The sequence below is a fragment of the Aquila chrysaetos genome, chromosome 2 (assembly GCF_900496995.4).
Source record: "Aquila chrysaetos chrysaetos chromosome 2, bAquChr1.4, whole genome shotgun sequence".
Taxonomy (NCBI): domain Eukaryota; kingdom Metazoa; phylum Chordata; class Aves; order Accipitriformes; family Accipitridae; genus Aquila; species Aquila chrysaetos.
This window is the reverse complement of record NC_044005.1, coordinates 24,173,612-24,195,748: the sequence shown is the minus strand read 5'-3', so window position 1 is coordinate 24,195,748 and position 22,137 is coordinate 24,173,612. Positions and strand designations below refer to the sequence as shown.

At 40.4% G+C, this 22,137-nt stretch overlaps 1 protein-coding gene across 1 annotated transcript in view; it reads right to left on the bottom strand.

Annotated features, from left to right (window-relative positions):
- Window positions 1–20,697: 20,697 nt before the first annotated feature.
- The window catches only part of CEP128 (centrosomal protein 128), a 150,570-nt gene continuing 149,130 nt past the window's right edge, over window positions 20,698–22,137 (bottom strand). Inside the window, exon 25 of the mRNA XM_029996103.2 lies at window positions 20,698–21,378. The gene's annotated coding sequence lies outside the window, so the exon portion shown is untranslated. The remainder of the gene's footprint in view (window positions 21,379–22,137) is intronic.

Sequence of the window (22,137 nt, the reverse complement as noted above, 5' to 3'; positions counted from 1 at the left end):
GAAGAAGCAAAATTATACCAACATGGCTAAGTAGGAAGATGACACACACATTTAGTAAATTCAGAAAACTTAAATGTTAGCCAAAACAAAACAAGCAAACAAACAAACCATTAACTTGCATGTGTTAACTTTAAAAATACCGTGCAGAACCACCATGCTGCAGACATAAACTTTGGAAACAACTTCCAAAAAACTAAAAAAACTTGGAGTAAAATAGCTACACACTGTTGTGTAGCCTCTTGCTTAATATGATCTTGGTACCTAGAATGGCAAGGTGACATGTTTGATGCTAATTCTTAACTAGTATTCCAGTGGAGAACTGGAGAACTAGGGATCAGTAAAGGACAAGTTGATAGGGTCTGTAACAGAGAATAGAACTGATAAGCACATGGATAAATCTGATGTCCTGGGGAAACATTAGGATGACTTTGGTAAATGAAGTCATGGCTCACAACCGTGCTGGAGTTCTTTGAGGAAATCAATAAGCATGTGGGTGGAAGAGATCTGACTGGAGTCTATGTGGATTTCCAAAAGGAGTTCAGCAGGGTCCTGCACCAAAGACTCTTCAGGAAAATAAGTAGCCGTCACACTATAAGATGTTTTTTTTGTGAAATAAAAGATTTGGAAAATAGGAAGAAGAGGTATGAGTAAATATGAAGTTTTCATTAAAAATGAAGATCACTTGCCAAGCTACACAGAGATCGATGCTGGTCAACATATTCATAAATTACCCAGAAAAGTAAAATAATTAATTTACAAAGTTTGTTCATTAAATTAATCAAGTACTGAAGAGGACTTGCAGAAGGACTTCATAATTTTCATGTATTAGAGAAACAGAAGATGGTATGTAATCTATGTAAATGTAAAGTGCCACAGGTGGAAAAAAGAGATTAATTAAACTTAAAATAAAAAATTATGTGACCCAAACTAGCTATTGCCATCCAGGAAAGATCTTGTAACCTGTGAATACTTCTGAGAGAATGTCTTCTTAAAATTCTGTAGTGGCTAAAGAGCAGTTGATATACAAAGAGTTATTGGAGAAGGAATAAAGAAGAAAACAGAGAGTTCTTTACACTAGTATATGAATTGATGATGTCATTCTGGTTTTCCCATTTCAAAAAGCATATACTAGCAACGTTTTCAGAGAAGGACAACAGTACTGATCCACAGAGCATCCATACAAGTAGGATCTCCTTGTCTCTTCAGTTTGGAAAATGACAACTGGGATGGTGGAGGAAGGAGGATATAAGCATTTTGTCAAATCACTGGTATTAAAGACAGGTTGGAGAGAGACTGATTGTTCATTGAAATTCTAGGTGCATATAGATATGAACAGGAACAGCGAGAACACATGTGGGATTTCTCCATTGAGGCTCTACACTGGGCCAAGCCCTGAATCGTCAGGATGGAGTAGGTGAGCTTTGTTTGACAGATTCAGCCTGGACTATCTGGCCATGTCCTGCTGCTGTTGCTGCTTTCCCTGGGCCATCTAGACAGTTCTCCAGCCTCTGTCAGTGAAATTCCTTGAGACAGTTTCCCAGTTGCCATACTTGAACCCTGTATTTTATCATTTATAGATGTTAAGTTTGGGATTAGGTTCCACTCCCTTCACCAAATCTTGGCTCACAAAGACAAACAGAGTATCTCAGATAGTTCCATGGCAATAAATGAAAAACTCCTATTCCTGAATCACATGCTAAGGGACAGATACATTCAGAAGTCCCAGGATTCCTCCCTCTCAGATGACACCTGGAATGACAAAAGAGCATATCAAATGTACTCCTCAAAGAGGCAGGATTTCCCAGCTCCTGCTACTTTTCAAAAAGAGAATGTCAGATGGGCATGTTCTCTTACCTTGCTTCCAGTATCCCCAAATCTCTTTACTTTGCCCATCCTCCAGCTGGTAGTCATAATCCCATCCACCTCAATTCCTCAACTTTATGATCCTTTGCCCTTTTAGCAAGCATTTGTAGATGCACTGTATTTTATTCGTAGGAGTAAGTGGAGAGCTGTATGAGTTCTCTGCATATTTCAGAAAACATTGCTACAAAATAAAAACTCACTTTGACAGACATATTTTAGAAACATTAATTATTCCTCCAGCTTCTAACAAAGGGTGGAGCTAAGCTGAACTGACACTGTTCAGGTATCCTGCCTGTTACAGATCAAGCCTTAGGGCTAATACATGCCCCTTAAACTACCCACCTTGTGCAAATGCCAGCCATCTGAAAGGCTGTTTGGCTGCTCAGTGCACATGTATTGTTTTACCCTATTTGACTGTGTTCTGTGGAGCCAAACTTCATGGAACACCACTTAAATGTTGCCTGCCCCAAGGGAACTCTGGTTTGCTCTCCACATGGAAGAGGACTGGCAGTATCCTCCATTAAAAATCTGCCTGGGAAAGAGTTAATATCTCACTAACACACTGTTTCTAACCCAAGATCATTAAAGGAAGAGTATGGATTCAAAAACAATCCAGCTTCACAAAGAGAGGCTTTCAATTTTCATTCTGAAGGCTCTGGTGTTCTGCTCTAATACCAAAACCATTGTTCTGATTCTCATCAAAACCAGCAAAACGAGATTTACCAGACATTGTATTCATCTAGATGGTCTCAATTTTAAGATAATTGAAAAGTTTTTTGCATTCAAGTGAAATTCTGACCATTAAAGACCAGGTATCCTCAGTTGTCATGGTCTCGGCACAGGCAGGATGCTCTCACCATCTGTCAGGCTTTGAATGTCTTACTCATTTCCCAGATGCTTTGGGGCACTGGGATGGCACTTCTGTGCCAAAGACTTAGCAGGAATTGTATTCTGTTGTTTAGCTGGCTGGCCGATTTGCTTATTACTTCTCCCTTCAGATGGCTCTTTCTGATTTAAACCATATGTAGCCATTTTTTCAACCACCTTCAGGTTCCTCCTCAAAACTAACCAGTTCATAATGCAAACAAAACCTGCCATTCATACTATAATACAAATGTAAAACAGAATTGATAAAAATATTCAGAATACCGCAAGCTATAAATAACAAATTAAAGTTTTGCTACTTTTATGTGAAGGCATCTAAAGTCAACTATACCAATTCTGCAAGCTGAGTCACTCATCCTAATGAATTATCCACTCCACTATAGATATTAGCTCCTTAGCGCTGTGAATTTTTTTACAGGCCTTTAGTTTATAAAAACATAAACCCAATATGTATATTAATATTATAGAGCAACTTGGAAGAATTGGAACTGTGATATGTCTGAATTGAAGAAAATTTCAAGTTCAAGCATTGTGAAGTTTTTAAGATGGCCAAATTTGAAAAGAGCTGAAAGTTTTGTAATTTGACTATACCTTCTAGGTTGCAGCACAAAATATTGAATTTCATGTTACTGTTGTGGGACTTCCAAAATCCTGCCTGCATGATCCCTGTGCACTAGATCCTGCATGTGAGCACCGTCAGGGTTCCATTCTTATTGACTTACAAGAATCAAAAGACTGGAGATTGAAAGGGTCCTCAAAGGCACAAGAAAAGGGGATATACTCAAGACAAAGAGAATCCTAGTTGATTGTCCTTCCTGAAATCGATGGTAACTTTGCAATGTGCTTGACTGGGACAAGATTTCACCCATGGTCTATATACACCACCCAGAAACTGAACTTTGATGCCTTGATGTCTTGCCTGCCTTTTGATTGCAGAGGGTTAAGTTAGGTGATGTCTCATTTCTAACTGATTTTGCTGAAGAGTGGAAGTTCTGCTTCTTACCTAGATTTGTTAGACTTCTCTTCCTTCTTTTCAAATGTCAATTATCTTCCAGCATCTCAGAAACAAACTAGTGGGTATTTGAGATGTCTGCTAACAGAAACACCTTAATAGAGAAGTTACATAAAAGCACAAGCTCAGGCACTGCCTAATCAGTTTGAATTAAGCACATCAGGTTTTGTTCACTCAACTGGAAAACTAACATTTGCTCAGCTTGGCAACTCTTTGTGTTTACTGGTGTCTGAACATAATGTACAGATCTCTCCAGCACAGTGTTTGTTCAGTACCTGTGCAAGCACCTACTGCTTGGTTAGATTAAGTTGACAAACTTCCAAAGGTATTTGGCATTCCCAAAGAAAATGTTTAAAAAAAAAAAAAAATCTTTAATGCTTGGAAGGATCCTGTTTTCTTCTGTTTCAGATTCTCAGCTGTGGAAATTGGTACACTTCTATTGTCAGTGAGGTTTTGACCCAATCTCATTTTTTCTTTTATCTGTGCCATTTCAGATGAATAATTCAATTAATAAAAGTCATACTTCTTTTACCAGCAACTCAATAGCTGTGGGCAAGGCTACCCTACTCACAAAAGAAACTCGGACAAACTTTAAGTTAGCCTGCTTGGAAGACAGTCCTGCTGTTGAAGTACAGATCCTGGCAGGCTATATATCCTGGATAAATTGAAAGTCATGTCATGCAAGCTAGCAAAGCATTGCCTTTTTCTTTTATTCAGAGTGTATCTGAAGAAGACTGGCTTGTTTCAGGAGCATGAGAGAAGGTATTTTAATAGGCACAACAGTGAAGTTTTCACTTCCAGGGACAACTTTGGTTTTTACTCACAAAGCTTTCCATGAACAGCTTGCAAAATTTTTTGACCTATTAGTCATAAACTTGCTTTATCACTTACCAGTTTGCCAGTAAACAAAATTATGTTTGCAGTGTTTCTTTATATCTCAACTTATTTGTCCTTTCACCCTTTTAGGAAGACAAATAAGAATGTAATTTTTCTTTTTCTTCTTCCTAATAAAATCAGGATTTCTTCCTCAAGTCATCTCAGTGTTTTCAGCATGCTCTGTTCGGTCTTTGATGGAGATAATGTTGTCTTGGATCATGTATTATATCTTAAACCTCTTCCTTCTCTTTTCTCTGCATCTCATTCAACTTCAATTTTTACTGGTATTTTTCTTAGCTCTGATACTCTTACTCCTTTCTTCCATCACTGATAATGTGAAATTTTTCCTACCTGTTGTCTCACATATTTGTTCTTGGCATTAGCAAGGACTTCTCACTTTGGTATCATTGTTTCCATCTCTAAATTTCTCTCCTAAAGCTGCCAACTGGCTATTATTTCCTTAGCAAGCAGCACAGCTACTAGATCTACTGCACAAACACAAGTTGATGTACGTATGCAGAGTAGACATTGTTCTTAGGTGACCAAGCTGAATTTCTGCAGTGACAACTCTATCCTCCCACATTTATTGTCTTCTCTCATTTAGCATCATTTTCTCACTCTGCACTTGATGAATTCTGATTTCATAGTCTCCTCAAGCAGGCTTTTGCTGCTATCTCTCCAACAGTTCTGCAGCTCACAAGTCTCTGACTCTCCTCATTCTTTCTGTTCTGTTTCATACAGGTTCCTACATGCATCCTCAGTGTCTGATAGTTTTATCCTGTTTGCTGGACTTCCATCCACCCATCTATCCATCCATCCATCCATCTATCCATCCATCCCATTGTCAATTTTTGCTCACGCTTTACCAGCAATGGCTTGAGGATGGCAGATTCCCTTGGTTTTGGCAGCAGCCCTCTGCTCTCTCCATACAGAGACAGAAAAGCAGATGAGACTGACTGTATTGAATAAGGCAGGATGAGAATAAGTTCCAGCCAAAACCAGGGACAGCTATGCTTAAGAAGCTGTCTTTTAACCTTTTTTTAAGGTCAACTAAACTACAAGGCAGAAATCCCAGAAATATATGGTACTGACCTTCTTTCTTATATATATTGTTTAATTTGTCATAAGATCCAAATGATACTGTCTTATGCTGTAAAATAATCTGAAACTTTAATGGAAAATACTGGGCATAACTCTAGCTGTGATAATAGAAACTGAATATGAATCTTTGGTGCAATAAAAGAAGTATGACCACAGAATTGCAAAAAGCAGATAAGGAATATAAGAACTGATTTGTATTATGGTCTCTACACACACAGCATCAAACTTCTGATGCTCATCATTTTCATTCAGATAGTTTGTAATTGAACAGTACCACGTATCTGTGAAGGTGAAAGTGGTATTCAAGAAAAAGGTAAATATTGCCAACTACTTTGAATGAAGAACTGCTCACAGACAGAGCAGCTGAAATTTCCCAAAGTTACAAAGGCTATGTCTATATTAGCAAGCAATACAAAAGGCTCTGTAGATCAAAGCCATTGGTTCTGAGACTCTGACATCTCAGCTCTCTGCTTTTCAGGGGATTTTACACCAGACCAGGTTCATATTGGTCACCTAGAATGAAAGTGGTCATGAATATGGTTTGAAGCTGTCTGAAAGCCTGGTTCTTGGTGTTGGTGTCTCTTAGGGGCTGCTGTGCATTAGCATGCTGGAGTGAAACCTCTAATTTAATTTCCACTGAATGGAGCCTTGCTCTTAGGCACCAAAACTGCTAACTGAACTAATACTTAACAAATTTGAATCTCTAGCAAATTGTACTCACTTTACCTTGAGCAATGCAGTTTTGATATAAGTAGTGGTCAGATAAAACAATCTTAAAGGAAGATGTCCATCTTTCAAGTTCAGTATCTAGACCCTCAAACAAGCACATCTGAAACAAAATACTAAAAGAACCATTTGCAATTCTGACTATACTGAAATTCTGGGTTTTTTTATTTTTAAGGATTGGTGCAAATCAGCTGGCTGTGCATCTGAGAGGTTGTTAAGGTGTCTAAAACTTATTTCACTTTAACGACCCACAGAAAACCAAGGGAGGTAGTAATGCTAGTTGGCATCTTGTTAAATCCTTATCCCTTAGCTCTGATGCTGTTTGTCTTTCACACACTCCAAAGTCTTCTGTTTCTGAGTAGTGTGGAATATTTATCCTCATTGATTCACAGATGATAGTCCACTTTGAGGCACATGAGGCAATTTATACATGAATACAGAAAAAGTCAAAGTGACACTTAACAGCAATAGCTCCACTTACACAGTCCCTGTGGAAACAAAGTTCAGTTGGAAGCAGTGTGGAAAAGACAATGCAATCATCATGGTATTTTAGATTACTCAAGATATTGTGTAACCCAATTAGGTTACACTATATTGGAAATCTTTTTATAAGGCATTATTTTAGACGCAGGTGGATAAGAAAGGTTTTTATGCAAGATAAAGATTTTAACTGGAACTATCAGTGATTCTCTGCTTTTGCGTTTTTGAACCAACATAAATTTTATTCCTCCTTGCAGCTTTTTTTTTGCCAGGATATGTGCCAATGGAAAGTCTGATCAACTTTAAAAAACAAATAGCTTTGTGTGGCTGTTAGTGATATTCACTGGCCAATTTTTAAGAAAGGTTTGTGAAATTTGGGGAGCCAAAAGCTAATCATTATTTTTTAAAAGTTCTAATTAAGATGTCAGACTGGGCAGTGGAATGTATTTAGAATCCCATGTAATTTGATTGTGTTGGCCTATTTAGATAAATTGCTTTGGAAAGACAAATAAACCAGCTACTTAAAATGTCCAAGAGGCCCAGGCTTCGTTCCAGTGTTTCAAGCAATGACTGAAGCAACAGCCTTTTGTAACTAACAGCCAATCCAACGATAGACATCCAAGTGTCAAAGTCTGATACAAAGAATGATACAAGCGCCTGGATCACCGTCACTAATAGAATAAACAGTACACAGTGTTATTTAAGCACAAATGCTCAGCTTTTTTTCCCCTTTGAACTGCAGATCTTTGGAGACTAGCATTAAAGGAAATGAACACCCAAAGTTGCAAACATCTGAAGCTGAAACAGCGTCCTACATAAACCCCTGGGATTATTTGGGTTTGTTTAGTTAGTGTGATTTCCGTTCAGTAGATGTACTAAATCTGTATGGCAAACCCAGGATTTAGAACATATTAATACTGTGCTGTCAGTAACCTGAGACTCTAAAATCCATAGTACTATTCTTGAAAATTCAAAATAGAGTCTGACCCGTTAATATATACATATAGCCAGTTTATCAGTTTGCACTGCAATGAACCTTACACTCTGTTGCCTTTTCCTTTTATCAGCAGGGAGTGTCAAGAGTGGAAAGGCTTAGAAAAGTGTGTTTGATTTCCAGAGGAAGTAGCTTGGTACTTTCTTGTCCTTGCATCCATTGTCGTAGGGTAAATTTAGGCATGGACAGCTCTCCCAAGGGGAGGCAGATGAGCTTCTTGGTAATCTACCCCAATGGTACACTTTTGGTGCTCTCGGAGCACCCTTTCGTCCCTGACCGTTGATTTTATCCGCTCCTCCTATGCAAAGGGCAGCACTTAAGCACTCGGTAGTGCTTTAGCTTCACTCATGTTTGGGGATTTTTGTGCCATTGATTCCAACCCATTTTTTCTTGCACTGTGCATCTCATGTACCACAACCACAGCTCAGTTTCAGGGGCTTAGAAGGGGAATTGTGAAGTTGCCAGAAGAGATGAAACAAAACTTTCTCTTTGAGCTGGGGGCACAGCAAACACAGTAGGGGTCTGTGGTGCTTTGGCATAGCAGCGGGGGCATGCTGCCTCCCCAGGGCCCCTTCCTGTTCCCAGGCTGTACTGTGGATTACGCTCTGAACTCCCTCCAGGGCAGCGGGACACCCAACTACTGTCATGCCAGGCAGCACCAAGGAGGACAAGAAAGATATTTGCTCTTACTTGGGCAGACCTTGGTCATTCCCTTGATTTTTTTTTTGTTTGGTTGGTTTTTTGTTGTTGCTGTAGTTAAGCGGGGAGAGAACATTTTCCTAGCTGGAAGGTGAACAAAGCTTAGAAACAATTTTGCATGGCTTTGCAGCTAATGTACCTGCTCTAACACTGCCTGGAGACTTTATTGGGAGGCGTAACTTACACCCGACTTCCGTCCCCCTTCATTTGCATCTGAGCTTTCAGAGCTTAATGAAACAAAATTATATTGAAATAGCTGCCTTTCTTCGAAGATAACATGGAGAATAAGGCAACAGGATCTGAGAAAGTCATTACAACTATTAATTTTATGCTGGTAGCTGAAGTACTAAATCAACCCAGCTTCCGATTCATTAATCAGGTTTAAAGCAACAAGAACAGAGTGTTATGGCACAAAACCAGAATAATCCCAAAGCCTTGGGGAACTGCAGTTCACATGACAGGCATGTATAGGAGCTCTCAGACAGGGCAGCAGGCAAATTATGTGAAACATTAGATACAGGGTAGGCCCTGGCATGCTCAACTTCCCCAGCGTGTTATTTTATATAATTAAAATTAAATTCTTCAGATTTCTTTTCTTTCCTTAAATAGCGAAGAAGATTGGGAGCAGGACTGATGTTTCCTGACAGCTGTAACCAGTCACAGACTCCTGCCTTTTGAAGTATTTTTCTTCCTTCCATGACTTGTGCATTTTCTTTCAAGGGCTTCCTGTGTTGATTTACTCCCAATTCCCCTAACTGATACTTAATTCTCCTCTGTGCTTGGCATGGGTGTACACTCCAATTGCTCACTTACACGGACTTAAAATTAGCGATGCAACATCTACAAAGGTAATCCAAGCCTCTTGCCAGTTCTCTTTAAAAAATTCAGATTTGGTAAGTAGAAAGATATGTTACATTTTCTGATGAAAAATGTGCCACTGCACTCTTTCTTTCTGCTTAGCTTACTAACAAAGGCAAATTGTTAGACTGTTTAATGTCATTTTTAGTGCACATAAAGAACTTTACCCATAAATACCTTAAGTAGATTACTGCAGAGTCTTACAGTTAAAGCAAGGAGACTTGGGACCAGGATTCTTCCTGGTTTAGCCACAAGCTTGCAGCTTTACTTTGGCCAAGGCACTTTACATACCTGGAAATTAAGACAAAAGTTAAAAGTAGATATCACTCCTTACCCACCATGAGAAACAAGAGGGCAGATTTAATTACAGGTTTGGCATGTAGGAAGACAAGCTACAGAAACAGTGTGAATAGTAAAACGTTTTGCAGAAGTACAAACTCACTGAGGTTACTCACTGTGTGAGGGGCCAATTTTTAGAAAATTATTCTCATGCATAATACTGATTATTTTATTTATCAGCCATCTTCATTGCATGTACAGTATTTGGCATGTAGCATTAAAAATATAATAAATAATAATTAAAACTTCATCAAATACACAATAGAGAAGACAAGCAAACACTAAACGGAGTAATGGAGCATTGAAAAGCAGGCTTTTACATCTCATCCCCCGTATAGCTTCCAGCATCCTGCTGGGACATTGTTTCAGTACTGAAACACATGGAAGAACAAACCCTCTTGAGTCACCCACATCAGTACTTCTGGCACCATGGAGGATACTGCTGTCAGCACTGACTTTAGTGAAGAACAGCCCCTCCCTGCAATACCCTCTCTACTGCCTGTAGCATAGACTGCTAGCAGTAGGCCAAGACTCCAGTGGTCACAGGAAATGTTAAGGAAAAACACTCCTATATTCCACAAAACGATGGACTTCCCCCAGAACTGCTAAGTTTGAAAAAACTTGGACTCTTCAGGACCAGACAAGGATGAAAACACTTCCAGATAGGCAGAGATGAGAGCTGATTTAAAAGCCCAGTTGTGTGCAGCAACGGCCAGTATTCTGCAGATCAAATTTTGTGTATGCTTGAACAAAACTGTGGATGTATTGTAGGTTTGCCTGCACACTGTAGTATCTCACAAAGGGTAATTCCTTCCATGTTAGAGCAGTTTGTTGAGATCCAACAAAGATTACATAGGCTTTGAATTCCAGTACAAAACAACAATCCAATATGAAACAGCAATCTTCTACTGTTTGATAAAAAGATGCAGTTGCAGTTACATACCTGATTAGTCTAGGCTACTTGCGGGAACAGGGAACATCGTTCCTCTCCAACTTCATTCAGAAACTCCACTTTGAAGAAAGCAGTTTTGCTAGGCCCCAGGTGCCCTCTGCCCATTCATTGCCTTTGAGCATCTAAATGAGCTAGTCTCATTTATTTTATTAGCTGTTCTTATCTGTTCAGTAGAACGGCCCTGGTTCCTCAGAAAAAAAGGTGTTCTCTTGAGACTAGGATGTGTCTAAGGGACAGATCCTCCATCAGATATCATGGGATCTCTGGTTCGTATGCTGTCTTCCAAGTGCCACAGAATAAAGCCAGAAGGGTCCAACCAACCTCTCTCCAGTAACTAACAACTCTAATCCAGATAGCATCCTTGCTGCTGAAGCACTTGCAACATATCAGGCAGCCACAGCAGAGACTGACGAGGAATGAAACAACTTGAACCTTTTCTTTTCTACATTCATTTTAGAAGAGCACATTTTATGATAAAAGAAAGGTCTTCAGGAGACAAATTCTCTTTTACTATAGTAAGAATTAGGTCACTTGAATTAGAAACTTGCAGGAGGCATATTCAAAAGGGTGACTACACCCACACTGCAGGGTTAAGTAGCAGAACTCTTTGCTGAAGGATTTTACGGGTGCTAGAAGTTCATACAGGTTCAAAAAGTGTCAGCACAAATTCACGGAAGCAAAAAGAAACCTCGAGGCTATTATTAAGTACAAGACTATCACCAGAGGTTCAGGAACTCCATGAAACAAAAAATATGAGATGCTAGGAAAATACCCTTAAAAAACCACGATATATTTGCAAAGTTCTCAATACTGTTCCTTGACATCTGGAGACAGGATTCTAGATTAGATGAAATTTTGTCTGAAATGGTACCACTGTTCTTGGGGTTTATGTTCCCCAAAGAGTATTGCCTTACTTTGCATTCAGGTACCTTTTCTTTATAACAGAGCATTTGAACCTTGGGCAGTTTGGGCTGAGCTAGGTTCTTGCCAATAAATGTGTGATGAAAGTTGGCTAAATCAGGGGCTACTGTCAGCCAGTGCCAGCTGTAGCCATAGCATCAAGACACTTCAAGCAGGCAGTGATGGAACATGTGGAATAGCTGGAACTGAGCAAGAAAGGTTTCCTTTGTGAATCTGACCAGAAAGATCCCAAAGGAGCTGGAATATATAACTTTTCCTGGATTATCAAGAAGCTTCCTTACTGGAGGGATTATGTGCATGTTAAGTAATGATGTGTTATCAAGAGGAAGAAAAATCTCTAATCAACTTGTGACTGGTTAATTGCCTTATAGTGGAAGAGGAGTAGCTGGTTCCTCCAAGGACAGAGGCTGGAGCTGAGAACAGGAGGCAGGAAGGAGAATTAGGGGACAGATTAGAATGGCTGGCAGAGAACAAACAGGAACAAGCAAATGAATGAAGATGGAGAGGTGCATGTAAATAATCCTGCTGAGCAGCAGGCTTGTGTACTGAGGCCCTGAGGTAAAGGGTAATGAGCAGTCTAGCTCCAGGATTTGGCCTGCTCTGAAAAGAGACAGAATTCTGAAAAAGAGCGAGCTTGAAGACACAGCATGATGGGGTCTTGAGTCAACCAGGGATGAAAGGTGGATCATCGTAAACAATCAACCTAGAGCAAATTCCCCCTCCAAGACTACAAAGATTTCAGGCAGGAAAAAAGAGGCATTGTCAGAACTCAGGTTAGAATAATTATCCTTTCTAAAAAAAGAGAAATCTTAAAATGTTTAAGTAAAACAGAGTAAGATTAAAAGCATCTCTAAACAAATTTCCTCCTGCCCACAAATGAGTCTTTTCTTCCAGGCTTGGTCTCAGACCAGCAACATGGTGGTTTTCTGAGATGCAGCAAATGATGCACAGTCCCTCCTAAGTCCCCAGGAATGTTTATTTCCATCACCTCTCAAGCTTGGCTGTGTGTCTGTTCCCTCCTTCTCTCTGCAATGTGCTATTTTTGCATCTTGCTGAGCTCTCCCTCTCTGAGTGCCCCACCCCACATACTGAAAACTTCCCTGCCTAAGCACATTCAGTTACTCCTTGGGGAGAAGTCATCTTCCTGCCTTTCTCCAAAGGTTCCTGACCCCATCAGTCTCTTTTTAAAGAAACATGATGTATAAACTCAAACAAATAAAGCAAAGTGATCCATTGCATGGGGATTACAAGACAAAAGGATTTGGGAAATGGAAAGTTGCATGTGCCCTGAGGGTAAGATCAACAGATGAGATGCCAAGAGAGCAGCTCGCAGGAACTCTGAAAAAATGACCAAAAACCTGGCCATGAAATCTGAAAACCTATTCTCCTACCTTGATTTATGCTGGTAAATTTTGTTATGTCTGTATTCAGTGGATGTCCTGAAGGTTGAGTTTATTCTACTTCTACCAGAAAATGGAGTTTACAATAAACTAAGAGAAATAACACTGCTTTTCTAGACAGGGTAGATGTGGGGAGAATTTTTGGAACCATCTCTTAGCATGGTCATAGTATAGTTTGTTCCAAGGGACTGTAAGGAAATCATAAGCACCACTCATCTCTATCACTGTTGTTGGCTGCAGCAGTCTATGCTAGATTCAGTGTTATATATATCGTTGCCTGCTTGGAAGTCATCACAGAACTGACTATTAATTGGCTTGCACATTGCTGTAGACAGTTTCAGAATTCTCAACTCCCGAGATAAAATCCAAATTTCAATTTTCAGCATTGCTTTTTCTTATTCCACGGTTCTTGGGAATCTTTCGTAGACCCAATCTTGTACTCTGGTGTAGTTCCTATCGGAATTTGAGGCACCAGGCCAGGAAGAAACACTGCTTTATAGTTCAGTGGGTTCCTAGCTTACAAAACAAGAATAAGGTGAGGTCAACACTACTGACTTAGGGCCAGCTGGAGCTTCTATCACCTGAGGACACAACAAATGCATTTTCCTGAGACTACCACTAAAATTCCCATGAAACCAATTTGCCCGCTCTTTGTATCAACCTACCTTCCTTACTCAATGAAAAATCTTGTTTGAGCAGTAATGGGGTGCATAGCCAAGTGCATCAGAGATGTTGATTGACTTGTCCTTATAGTCATCCTGTCTTCTGGACAACCACTGGTGCTTCCAGCAGTGGTTTCAGGCAGCGTTTTCCAGACAGTATTTGCTGCTTTTTCAATTCTACCTAAGGATCACATATTCTTAAAGTATCCAAAAGGAGACTAGAATAAACTTCTTTTTTACTTCTAAAGGAGCCTCTACGGTATTTGCCATCATGAGAGCCCTATTGTCAGGGGATACATCTCAGGCTGAAGTCTCCATTAGCAGCTGTAGACTGGTACCTCCTTCAAAAGCAACAAATTGATGCCCCATTACTTCGGGACAGTAGGCCATAACACCATGCTACAGGCCACCGATACAAGGCTGCACCAATTAATGCTGATCCCCATCCAAAATTTCCAGTAGTTCTGAAATACCTTTCTTCCAAACCTATTGACTCCTGGGAGAATTCTATAACCCATTCTTTAGGAAAGATGAGTTGAAACAAACTAGTACAAAATTTGCATATACATTTCTACTTTTAAAAGCTTTTTAAAGGCACCTGAAGTAAGTTTTCTTCTTTTTGTGGTATTTAATACAATGGGATCCCGGTTCCTAACAGGTGGTTTATTAATACAAACCCCATATAATAGGATGCTCCTGGCATTTTTTTTTTTCTTTGTGGATTCCTAAGACTATTTATTATTCTTTTTCTAACTCTTTCGTCTTATAAAGTGCCAGCAAAATTCCATCATGTTCTCTCTGGAGTACCTGTGACTTGTAGCAACTAAGCACTGACCTTAAAAAACATTTTAAAATGTAATGCAACTGCTTTGCTTTCAGCATGTTCATTGGAAGCTGCAGATGGAAATAAGAAACATTGGAAATAAACTTCACTAAGAAATTGGTAAAAGCAAGGTAAATGTACAATATTTCAGAAGTTATATAGGGGACACCTGTAAAAACTTTTTGTTTTTTTAATCTTTACTTTTTAAAAAAAATCTGGCAAAACCCAGTATCTTAGAGTTGAAGTTGCTCTTTGTTGCACTGCAAGGTAAAAATACCAGCCAACATATATTACAAAAAAACAAAAAAACCCCAAACCAAAACAAAATGGATTTGTACTTGAAATTTGACCTGCAGAAGTAGTGGGAAGATTTTGAAAATAGTTTGTTTGGGTAGTGGTTTTTTCCCTCTTTTTAGAACCACTTGAAAACATGTTCATACTTACATGTCACCAACTACAAATTCATCTTAGGGAAAATGGTGTAAGAAATCCAAGCAGTTCTGGAATTAATGAAGCCAGGTTTCCTATGGCTCTGTGCCTTACAGTGGAACTGCAATACTCTGGTGTGGCTGGTGTCAATGCCAGAATTTTGGGGGTTTCGATAATCGGATGGTCTACACGGCACCAGGCCTGATGGTGTTGGATGGGATTCATCTTTCTTAAAGGGGAAGAGGGTCTTTGCTCATGAGCTAGCAGGGCTGACTGACAGAGCTTTAAACTAAACTTGAAGCAGGGCAGGGATAATATCAGGCTAGCCCATGACAAGCCATGGGATGACATGCCAAGGTTTGAGGGACAAGGTGCTAGCAAGGTCCCTCAGCCTGTTGCTCTGAGACATGCTGGGTACACTGGAGCACACACAAAATCTTACAGAGATGAGCCAGGGGCTCCTGAGGTAATAGGAGCCAACAGGGAAACACCAGTGAAATACCTCGAAGGAATCAAGGTGACACCTCTAAAAAGGTGTCACAACCGACAGTCCAGCTGAAGTGCTTCTACACCAATGCACGCAGCATGGGCAACAAACAGGAGGATTTGGAAGCCACTGTGCTGCTAGAAAGCTATGACCTAGTTGCTATTACTGAAACTTGGTGGGACGAATCCCATGGCTGGAGTGTGGCTATTGATGACTACAAGCTGTTCAGAAGGGACAGGTGAGGAAGGAGGTGCAGAGGGGTTGCCTTCTACATCAAGAAATGGATAGATTGTGAAGAGCTGTCTCTGAAGAATAGCCACAAGAAGGTTGAAAGCTTATGGGTAAGAATTAGAGTCCAAGGCAACAAAGGGAACCTTGTGATTGGTATCTACTACAGGCTGCCCAATCAAGGGGAGCCTACTGACAAAGCCTTCTTACTCCAGCTACACGAGGCATTGCACTCGCAGACTCTCATCTTGCTGGGGGACTTCAACCACCCCGACATCTGCTGGAAAAGTAGCACGGTAAGCTGTAGGCAATCCAGGAGATTCCTGGAGTGCACTGAGGATAATTTCTTAAGCCAGGTAATAGACGGCCTTACCAGAGGGGATGCGTTACTGGACCTGTTGGCCACCAACGCAAGTGATCTAATCAGAGACATCAAGATTGGAGGCAGCCTGGGCTACAGTGGTCATGCACTGGTGGCGTTCGCAGTCCTGAGGGATATGGGACAGGAGAAGAGTAAAGTAAGGACCTTGAATTTTAGGAAAGCAAACTTCCAGCTGTTCAAGTCAATAGGACCCCCAGGAAAGTGCCCTCAGGGACAAGGGAGCAGAACAGAGCTGGCAGATCTTTAAAGACACTTTCCATAGAATGCAAGAGCTGTCAATCCCCATGTGTAAGAAATCAGGAAAGGAAGGCAAGAGACTAGCATGGATGACTCAAGACCCAATGGTCAAGCTAATGAGCAAGAAGGAAATGCACAGGCAGTGGAAAAGGAACAGGTATCCTGGGAAGAGTATAGGGATGTTGCCTGGTTGTGTAGGGATGGGGTCAGGAAGGCCAAGGCACAGCTGGAGCTCAAGTTGGCAAGGGATGCAAAGAATAAGAAGGGCTTCTATAGGTACGTCAGCCAGAAAAGAAAGGTCAAAGAAAGCATAACCCCCCTGATGAACACGACTGGCAAACTGGTAACAACAGATGAGAAGGCTGAGGTACTCAAGAACTTTTTTGCTTCAGTCTTCACTTGCAATCTCTCGTACCACACCCCTTGAGTGGACGGACTGCAAGACAGGGACTGGGGGAGTAAAGTCCCTTCTACCGTACGAGAAGATCAGGTTCGTGACCACCTGAGGAACCTGAACATACCTAAGACTATGGGACCTGACAAGATGCATCCCAGAGTCCTGAGGGAATTAGCTGATGTAGTTGCCAAGGCACTCTCCATGACATCTGAAAAGTCATGGCAGTCAGGTGAAGTCCCTGGTGACTGGAAAAATGGAAACATTGCACCCATTTTTAAAAAGGGTAGAAAGGAGAACCCCAGGAACTACTGACCTGTCAGCCTCATATCTGTGCCTGGGAAGACCATGGAACACATCCTCCTAGAAGCTATATTAAGGCATATAGAGGACAGGAAGGTGATTTGAGACAGCCAGCATGGCTTCACCAAAGGCAAGTCTTGCCTGACCAACCTAGTAGCCTTCTATCATGGAGTGACTACACCAGTGGACAAGGAAAGAGCCACTGATATCATCTATCTGGACTTCTGTAAGGCCTTTGACACGGTCCCCCACAATACCCTTCTCTCTAAATTGGTGAGATATAGATTTGATAGATGGACTATTTGGCAGATAAGGAATTGGCTGGATGGTTGCACTCAAAGAGTAGTGGTCAATGTCTCAATATCCAGATGGAGATCAGTGACGAGTGGTGTCCATCAGGGGTCCTTATTGGGACCAGTACTGTTTAATATCTTCATCAGTGACATAGACAGTGGGATCGAGTGCACCCTTGCAAATTTGCAGACACCACCAAGCTGAGTGGTGCTGTTGATGCACCTGAGGGATGGGATGCCATCCAGAGGGACCTGGACAAGCTCAAGAAGTGGGCCCATGTGAACCTCATGAGGTTCAAAGAGGCCAAGCGCAAGGTCCTGCACATGGGTCAGGGCAACTCCCAGTATCAATACCGGCTGGGGGTTGAATGGATTGAGAGCAGCCCTGCAGAGAAGGACTTGGGGGTACTGGTGTATGAAAAGCTGGACATGAGTCAGCAACACACGCTCACAGCCCAGAAAGCCAACCATATCCTGGGCTGCATCAAAAGAAGCATGACCAGCAGGTCAAGGGAGGTGATTCTGCCCCTCTACTTTGCTCTGGTGAGACCCCCCCTGGAGTACTGCATCCAGCTCTGGAGCCCTCAGCACAGGAAAGACATGGACCTGTTGGAGCAGGTCCAGAGGAGGGCCACAAAAATGATCAGAGGGATGGAACACCTCTCCTATGAGGACAGGCTGGGAGAGTTGGGATTGTTTAGCCTGGAGAAGAGGAGGCTCTGGGGAGGCCTTATTGTGGCCTGTCAATACTTAAAGGGGGCTTATAAGAAAGATGGGGACAGACTTTAGTAGAGCCTGTTGTGATAGGACAAGGGTAATGGTTTTAAACTAAAAGTGGATAGATTCAGACTAGATACAAGGAAGAAACTTTTTACAATGAGGGTGGTGAAACACTGGAACAGGTTTCCCAGAGAGGTGGTAGATGCCCCATCCCTAGAAACATTCAAAGTCAGGTTGAACAGGGCTCTGAGCAACCTGATCTAGTTGAAGATGTCCCTGCTCATTGCGGGGGATTTGGACTAGATGACCTTTAAAGCTCCCTTCCAACCCAAACCGATTCTATGAAGCTCTTTCTTCACATTGTTACTATTGTTAAGACTATGTAATTTATATGTAAGCAATGTGATTAAAAAATGTGGACCAACAAATACAATTATAGATTTTATTATCTATAACAACAGAACTCAGGTTCTCCATTGTAATTCCCTGGCCTGATCACTTTTGGACTAATCTATCCTTCCTCCCACACAGAGCAGCAGTGCAAAAAAATGCAACATTGATATGAAGAAAGAATTCCATATCCCAGTGAAATGCCAGAGGGTAGAAAAAGTGTATGTAACAAATTAAACTGGAATTTGGCTAGAACTTCCAAGTTAAATCATGGAAGCTGGCAAAAACTCTCAAGAAGTTTGTCAAGAAAAGTAATGGCCAAAATCCTTACACTTTTTTTTAATAATCTCAGCTGAGAGCTATTACAACTTAATATTTTTTAGGCCAACCCACCCCTAAAATCCCAGAAAATGGGATTAGCAGTAGGCTAGCAGTAGCTGGAGCCAAAGACCACTTTTTTACAACCAAGGAAAAGATATAATTAATGTCAGTTACTAAATGTTCATTTCAAATATCTTTTTTTTTAATGTAAGAATGTATTCAAAATATATTTCTGTAAAATATCTGCTTCAATAAAATATAAAACATTCACAGTAAAATTTGTCCTTGACGCTGTTTCTGTGGCATCAGTGACTACTCCTGTTCATGAACTGCTTGTGTGTATGAAAACTTGCAAGTTCATGACTTCTGTTGACATAGCTACAGCACGCTGTTAAGTATCAGCTGCTTTTTCAACCTTACTGGCCTTAGTTTTACAGGTAAAATTAGAACCAACATCTGATGCGTATTGGGTTTGTGTGGCAAGGTTTTGGTAGCGGGGGTTTACAGGGGTGGCTTCTGTGAGAAGCTGCTGGAAGCGACAGAGCCCATGCCAGCCGGCTCCAGGACGGACCCACCGCTGGCCAAGGCCGAGCCCATCAGCGACGGTGGTAGCGCCTCTGGGAGAACAGATTTAAGGGGGACAAAAAACTGCTGCACAACAGCAACCAGAAGAGAGGAGTGAGAATATGTGAAAGAAACAACTCTGCAGACACCAAGGTCGGTGAAAAAACAGTCTGAGAAGGGAAAAAGATGTTTGCCATAAAACAACTACAGATCACAAAACTATGTAAAAGACATGCAAAACCTCTTAACTCCAAAAGGCAAGGGAATATGTAATTGAGGAGAACTGAATTAGTAAAATAATTACAGGCTTTCAATGAGTGATTTCTCAGGATATAAAGAAACTGTAGTTTGGCCATCTTGTCTTGAGAAACCAGAATAAGAAAACTTCTTTGTATGGAACCATGCAACACATTATTTTATTCTTGGTTTTACTTTGTATTTTAAAATATAATGCAAGGCTTTGCTTTTCCATGAAATTTAGCTTTGTGGAACTTTCCAGCAACAATGATTTTTATTCCATTAAATTGAGATGGCTCAACCTCTGCATGTTTAACTGCAACCCATTCCACTGACTCCAGTGGTGTCTTTTATTCAAGGTAGTAAAGAACTTACCCTGAAATCCAGATGAAGCACACATGGATAGACCCTACCCTGCGGGTGGACACCATGAACCCCGCCTGACTTGGGCCTATAATGCAGGCATATGCATCTAACATAGCTGCGGGGTTTCCCTTTTTACTAAATGGAGATCAAGTCAATATAGTTAGAGCAGTTCTCTGCAACTCAGTGTTTACTTTGAGGTGACATGAATGATGCCACAGATCCCAGGTACTCTATTGACTACAAAGGCAGATTCATTTAGATGGAGGCATGTGTTCTGTCCAAACCCAAGTTCAGTCAAACGAATCTTGTTCACACTCTGTAAGAGGCTATAGGCAGAACCGCCTTGTCCCATTAAGGACACCTCTGGAAACACTCAGCGATTCATGGCCACTGTGAAGACCCACCCCTACTGTAACACTGTAAAATGTTGCCAGATTTATTTTTTTCATCCATAATGGTAAACAAATCTTTTACCTAAAAAAGTGTTTTAAAGACACACTTTTGAAGAAAACTACTGATTCTCACTGCAAAACTAGTGACCTTAGTTTTTAAACAAATTTTATAGTAGAAGAAAGAAAACAAAAAACCCCTCTGAGCCTATTGTTCTTAGAGGCGAGTTAAAAAGCAAAATTGGACAACATAAATCCACATCACACATCTATATTTCACACAAAACAAAAAAGATCAATTACATAAAACAGGTCTTTACAAAAGTTTGGCAGTGTTAAGCAAATGAATACAGATGCTATACACTGCTTGGAAAAATAATTTATTTTGTTAGCTTACAAAAATGACAACGTTTCATGTTACACTTTAAATTACGAGCACAGCTAGCAACTTTGATCCTGCAAAGGTACTAACTATCTCCTGAGATGCAATAAACACTTGTGACCTTGCTTTCAGGAATAGCTTGGAGTAAGTCCCAAGTCAGCAAAAAGTAATGAAGTTTGATATTTTTGTTACTGCCTCATTGGCTAACATTTATATTCTGATTGCAGAAAGTAGGTACAAATGTTGACATTAAATTAACATATGAACTTTCCAGGTAGAGCCTTAACCAAACTTAAACATACCTGCAGACTCTGTGTCAAGCTATCAGTTTGCAGCAACATACAGCACAATAGACAGCTTTCATATACTTCATACTGTAATCACTTGACATGATCCCAGCACTTAGTATTCTGATTGGTACTTATGCTTTATACACGAGGTTTGATTCTGGCTTCATATTGGTATAAATCAGGCATAGGCATTCTGAAGTCAATGCAGCCACACAACAATAAAACTGGTGTGACACATGAGTCAGACCTCATGCGTGTAACTGAGTATCATAAACTTCACAGGTTGATGAGGACCTGTGCTTCAGAGTAACATGGTAACAAGCTTCTCCTTTTATACTTCTACAATGCCTTGTTCCTAAACCTGCAAGAGGGGTTCTGAAAATGCAAATTGTAGACTTAGTTTTATGTGCATCCATGTGATTCACAGAAAGTAATAGTCAAGCAGTAGTTTGGTTGGACTTGCTGATCTTAAGGGTCTTTTCCAACCTAAATGATTCTATGATTCTATATTTTTTTAATTCATTATGTAGTCCTCAAGACAGCTAAGTTGTCTTTCCCCCCTCAAGATGGCAGATAATGGAAAAACTGGAATGCAAACACCTTGGGACACTATGTTGGAACAAAAATATCATAAGACAAAAAAAAAAGATTTGTTAGAGAATGTCTAACAAATAGTCAAAACTGGGTTTATGTTGTGAGTCTTTTGTTTAAAAAAAAAGTCTATCAATAGTGTTGGTATTTGGATGTAAGGTATAATTAGGTTCTACCTACACATATGAAAATTCCCATTTTAGGTACTTAATGAATTACTAGATTTTGTTGAAAAACTGATAAATTGATGTGAAACAAAACATTTAGCAGTGAGTGTGAGATACAATTGATACACCTTAACAGATAAACTCTCTCTCCTTTGAGAAGGTTTCATTATTTTGAAAAAGCTGTAGTAGCCCACATTGGAGTGGAACAAAGAGCTGTAATATTTCCAAATTTTGCAGATTTCATAAGCTTGTATTGATGCCATTTAGGAGTACAGCCATTTTCATTATATAACTAAATTTGTTTTAGTCTTCTTGAAAAATAAAAGTACTTATACAAGAACCCAAATGAACTCAAAATCCCATTTCTCAGATTTTG